Source organism: Phoenix dactylifera, chromosome 6 (assembly GCF_051530095.1).
Source record: "Phoenix dactylifera cultivar Ajwa chromosome 6, Ajwa_hap1_PhDact_Kaust_v1.1, whole genome shotgun sequence".
Classification (NCBI taxonomy): domain Eukaryota; kingdom Viridiplantae; phylum Streptophyta; class Magnoliopsida; order Arecales; family Arecaceae; genus Phoenix; species Phoenix dactylifera.
In genome coordinates, this window is record NC_143195.1 from 24,973,487 (window position 1) to 24,979,604 (window position 6,118).

The 6,118-nt window shown below is 40.8% G+C and overlaps 1 non-coding gene across 1 annotated transcript; it reads left to right on the forward strand.

Annotated features, from left to right (window-relative positions):
- The first annotated feature begins 4,385 nt into the window (after positions 1-4,385).
- LOC120108316 (small nucleolar RNA R71) lies at positions 4,386-4,491 on the forward strand. Its single transcript, XR_005507189.1, has one exon. It is a non-coding gene; the product is annotated as a small nucleolar RNA R71 (small nucleolar RNA).
- Positions 4,492-6,118: the final 1,627 nt, after the last annotated feature.

Sequence of the window (6,118 nt, forward strand, 5' to 3'; positions counted from 1 at the left end):
AAACTAATCGGTAGGGGGACATGCCAATAGGAGTTTTGTAGGCGGTACGGTAAGCCCAGAGTGCATCATTTATCCTTTGAGACCAATCTTTCCTATCGGGACGTACCGTTTTCTCTAAGATGTGTTTTAACTCTCTATTGGACACCTCGACTTGTCCACTCGTTTGGGGATGGTATGGGGTAGCAACTTTGTGGGTGATGTTATATTTGCGAACCAAAGCCTCGAAAGATCGGTTGCAAAAATGAGATCCCCCATCACTGATAATGGCCCGGGGTGTACCAAAACGACAAAAGATGTTTTCATGTAAAAATTTAATCACAACCTTGTGGTCATTAGTTTTAGTGGCGACAGCTTCTACCCATTTTGAAACATAATCAACCCCTACCAGAATATATTCGAAACCAAAGGATGGTGGGAAAGGGCCCATGAAGTCAATACCCCAGACATCAAAGATTTCTACAATTAAAATAGGATTGAGAGGCATCATATCTCTACGAGAGATGGTACCCATCCGTTGGCACCGTTCACAAGTTTGGCAAAAGTTATGGGCATCTTTGAAAAGTGTGGGCCAATAAAATCCACTTTGTAAAACTTTTGCTGCAGTTTTTCTACCCCCAAAATGTCCCCCACAAGCTTGTGAATGGCAGAATGAAAGAATACTTTGAAATTCACATTCAGGGACACATCGACGGATGACTTGATCGGGACAATACTTGAATAAATCAGGATCATCCCAATAATAGAACTTTACTTGTGAAAAGAATCGGTTCTTATCTTGAGTTGACCAATCATCAGGAATTCGTCCTATGGCAAGGTAATTCACTATGTTTGCAAACCATGGCGTTTTTATTCTTTGTACCTCAAATAATTGTTCATCTGGGAAAGAATCGTGCAAGGGTGAGGTATTTTTACAAGAGGGCTCAAGAAGAATCCTAGATAAGTGGTCCGCTACGACATTTGCAGTTCCTTTCTTATCACGAATTTCTAGGTCAAATTCTTGTAGTAAAAGAATCCATCGAATCAGACGGGGTTTGGTATCCTTCTTTGCAAGAAGGTGTCGAAGGGCAGCATGATCAGTGAATACGGTAACCTTGGATCCTAATAAGTAAGATCGAAACTTGTCTAGTGCGAATACTACCGCTAGCAATTCTTTCTCAGTGGTGGTGTAGTTTAATTGTGCATCTGAGAGTGCTTTACTAGCATAGTAAATGACATGAGGTACTTTATCTAGCCGTTGCCCTAAGACTGCCCCAATAGCATAGTCGGATGCATCACACATTAGTTCAAATGGAAGGGTCCAATTAGGGGGCCGTATGATAGGTGCAGTGGTCAATTTCGAGCGAAGATTTTCAAATGCCTCCTCGCATGTTTTATCAAAGACAAAGGGAGTGTCCTTGGCAAGAAGATTGCACAAGGGTTTGGAAATCTTACTGAAATCCTGAATAAAGCGACGGTAGAAACCAGCATGGCCAAGGAATGATCGGATTTGTTTCACAGTTTTTGGTGGAGGAAGATTGGAAATAATATCGACTTTGGCTTTATCTACTTCAATGCCCCTCTTGGACACGACGTGTCCTAAAACTATGCCTTCTTGAACCATAAAATGGCTCTTTTCCCAACTTAGTACTAGGTTGGTCTCCTTACATCTTTTCAAAACTAAGGTCAAATTGTTCAGACAATCATCAAAAGATAGGCCAAAAACTGAGAAATCATCAATGAATACTTCTAGAAAGTTTTCCACCATATCTGAAAAGATGGCCATCATGCATCGTTGAAAAGTTGCGGGTGCATTACATAGTCCAAAAGGCATCCTCCTATATGCAAATGTCCCAAATGGGCAGGTAAAGGTGGTCTTCTCTTGATCGTCCGGGTAGACAGGTACTTGGTTGTATCCAGAATAACCATCTAAGAAGCAGTAGAAACCTTGACCAGCCAACCGTTCCAAAATTTGATCTATGAAAGGTAGAGGGAAATGGTCCTTCCTAGTCATTGAATTAAGTTTTCTATAGTCAATGCACACGCGCCAACCCGTGGTTGTGCGTGTTTGTATTAATTCTCCTTCCGTATTCTCAATCACAGTAATACCTGATTTCTTGGGTACCACTTGTGTCGGACTCACCCACTTACTATCAGAAATTGGATAAATGATTCCGGCATCTAATAACTTCACCACTTCTTTCTTGACTACCTCCTTCATGTTAGGATTGAGTCTTCTTTGCATTTCTCGGGTAGGTTTTGCATCATCTTCGAGATGAATTCGATGCATGCAAACAGAGGGGTCAACCCCTTTCAAATCGGCCACAGACCATCCTATGGCATGTTTATTTTCTTCTAGCACCCTCAAAAGTTTACCCTCCTGTTCAGTAGATAAGTTGGCTGCGATAATTACAGGGAGGCTATCTTCTGGTCCTAGAAAGGCATACTTAAGATTTGTTGGAAGTGGCTTTAACTCAAGTTTAGGTGGTGAATCAATGGAAGGACAAAGTGGCGCGCTGGCAATGGGAGGAAGAGGTTCAGGTCGGCTCTTCCAAGGAAGGGAACTCACTGGAGATTGATTGTCAAGTAAGATGTTAACTTCTTCTATGGCCTTGTCTATATCAAAGTTGTCAATGTCAAAATGGGCCAGACATGCCTCTAAGGGGTCATCTGCTAAGATATAGGGAAGGGCTTCCTCTACAAGATCATCCATTTCGTCAATTAGGCAACACTCGTCTTCCCTCACATGTTGGTCAGCGGCATGAAAAACATTCAATTTAATTTTCATGTTCCCAAATGATATATCCATTGCCCCGGTTCTACAGTTGATACATGCATTGGCTGTTGCTAAAAAGGGACGACCAAGAATCACAGGGATTTGTTTTTTTAGGTTAGGCACATGTTCCATGTCAAGGACGATAAAATCTACTGGAAAATAGAACTTGTCTACCTTGACAAGAACATCTTCAATCATCCCCCGTGGTATCTTCACAGATCGATCAGCCAATTGTAAGGACACCGAGGTAGGTTTTAATTCACCTAACCCAAATTTCTCATAGACTGAATAGGGTAGAAGATTCACACTTGCCCCTAGATCTAAGAGCGCTCGGTCAATGGAGTTATCTCCTATGACACAGGAAATAGTGGGAGCGCCAGGATCTTTGAATTTTGGAGGGGTGTTGTATTGGAGAATGGAACTTACCTGTTCAGTAAGTAAGACCTTTTTAGGCACATGTGTCCTAGATTTTCGCTTTTGGGTGCAAAGGTCTTTGAGAAATTTGGCATAGGAGGGAACTTGTTTGATGGCATCAAGAAGTGGAAGGTTGATTTTAACTTGTTTGAACACCTCCATCATCTCTTCTAGTGAAGTTCCCTTCTTGCCAAAGGGAGTGGGTGCATTAAGTGCTTCAGGAAATGGAGCCTTTGGAGTATGGGTTGTGACAGATGGTGGACTAGCTGAAGAAGGTTTTGGGTTTTCACGTGAAACATTCCTCTCCTCTTCTTCATCTTCCTTATTGTTACCCTCCCCAACCTTATTATCTATTATACGTCCACTCCTTAGGGTAGTCAAAGCATTGGCTTGCTCATGATTTAGTCGGGTTTCTTGAGCCACATATTGTCCCCTAGGATTACTCATTGGTTGACTTGGAAGCTTACCTTCCTCTCGTTTATTTAATGCATTGGCTAGTTGACCCATTTGGGATTCTAGCTTAGCAATTGATTGTGTGTGAGAGTGCAATAGTTGTGTATTTGCCTCCAAACCTTGAAGGGCAGTCAACACCTTCTCCTCAAAGGCTGTATTTCTTTGGGTTGGAGGAGGAGGATGCTGAAATTGAGTTGAGGGACGGTAGAGATGAAAATTCTGAGGGTTTTGAAAATTTTGGGGGAAGGGTTGGGAGGTATTAGAAGCTTGCTGCCTCCAAGAAAAATTTGGATGATTCCGCCATCCCGGATTATATGTATTGGAAAATGGATCATTACCCGGTCTGGGCTGTGTTTGGGCAGCATTGATGTGTTCTTGCACGAGTTCGGGATATTGGGGTGCTGAGGGGCACTCATGAATAGGATGCGATGGGCTAGAACAGATAGCACACACTTGTGCTTGGGAAGAACTAACGACCTGTCCTCCTATCATTAGTTGGTCAATCTTATGGGACAATGCATCTACCTTGCTAGACAGGTCCATAGAATGACTTATTTCACAAATGGCCCCTTTTCTTTGAAAATTCGGGGATGCTTGACGAGAACATGAAGCATGGTGGAGGGAGTTTTCATTAAGATTTTCAAATAGTTGCCATGCTTCATGCTCATTTCGAAGCATGAAAGTCCCCCCGCATGCAGCATCGATCATCTGACGGTTTCGTTCCGTCAAACTGTCATAGAAACATTGCACTAGCTGCCACTTAGGTATTTGATGATGAGGGCATTTACGGATTAGGTCCCTAAATCTCTCCCAAGTTTCATAAAATTCTTCTCCCTCGGTTTGGGAGAAGCTTGTAATGGCACGTCTAAACTGGTTCGTTCTTCCTATGGGAAAGTATTTTTTAAGGAATTCTTGTTGCATTTGATCCCAAGAACGAATTGAGTTAGCTTCTAAAGAATTCAGCCATTGTTTGGCTCTATCTTTAAGGGAGAAGGGGAATAATCTAAGTTTTAAAGCATCATCAGTGAAATTTTGAATCTTGACAGTGGTGCAAATCTCAAGGAATTCATCTAGGTGTTTATATGGGTCTTCATTGGTGAGCCCATAAAAAGATGGGAGCATTTGGATCACACTAGACTTTATTTCATATTGTACAGCTGCTACCTCAGGTAATCGAATGCAAGATGGGGAAGTATAAATAGTGGGAGTAAAGTATTCCCTCAAGAGTTTGGGTTGTTCTTCAGCCATCTTAAGAGGTGGGGATGATCCTAATGTTTTGATCTTAGCTCGAATGTTCCTAAGGGTTCGTTCTATTTCAGGGTCAAAAGGTAATAGATTTTGTACTCTAGAACGACTACCGTGCATACACTAGTACTTGATCAATCAAGCATGCAATAAAAGAGAAAAGCATATCAATCCTAGTCTTTGTCCTAAAATCACTAGACAGCTCCTAACTGGTTTGAAGAGGTCACCTAAGCCTCCAATCCGGTCTAATGAACCGAGTTGACCAGGTAAGCTCCCAGGTAAGTGGAGGGGTCACGATGCGTTCGCAAAGGTCCCACTTAAAACCCACTTGCCTCGAACAGATGAACTGTCTCCCTTATAGGGACAAAGCTTGCCTAGACATCAACTAAGCCACAGAGCGAAATTGGTGCAACTTTCGGTGATCTTCGTCCTATTGAGCTCGAATGTCCCTAGGAGCCAACGTCTAATTGATTTTAATTAAAGATGACACTATGTGAGATTGAGTTCACCTAAGTTGGGCAAGAGTCCGGTGATGAAATCCGGCTCTTATCTTGTTGGGGTGATTGCCCTTACTATGTGCAAATTGATTTGTGTATGTGTATCAAGCATGCATTCACAATTTTGCTATAATTAAAATCAAACAATCACCACAAAATTTCAAACCAATAATTAATTTAAATAAGAAAAGTTTAGAGGTTACCAAAGGGAATTTCCCCAGCAATTTATTTTTTTTTTTTTTTTTTTTGCAAACCTCTACAACATTTCTTTTCCGGCAGTTCTCCTTTTGATCATCCCAGATTTTTTCCTCGATTCCTGATCAAATAATATAAATAAAAATTAGTAAGGGAGAAAAAGAAGATAAGAAAAGTAACAATAATAGAATTTTTTTTTAAAAGAATTTTTTTTTTAATTTTTAAATAATTTTTTTTAATAAGAAAAATAACTATGCTAGCAATCCCCGGCAACGGCGCCAAAAATTGATCGGTTATTTCAATTTTGAAAATAAACCACGCAATAGCACGTATCCTGTAGGATAGTGATTACGGGTGTCGGTCCACAGGGATTGGAGACAAGTTATTTTTCTTTTAAAAATAAATCAAAAAGAAGGATTTGCTAACTTGATTCAACTAAATTAATCTATGAGTACGAATTGAAATTTAATCAAAGTAAATAGATCTAGGGTTTGGAATCCACCACATAGCATTGCATCAAGGATTGTGTTCTTAATCTTTATCTTTTGGAAGGCATGCAATT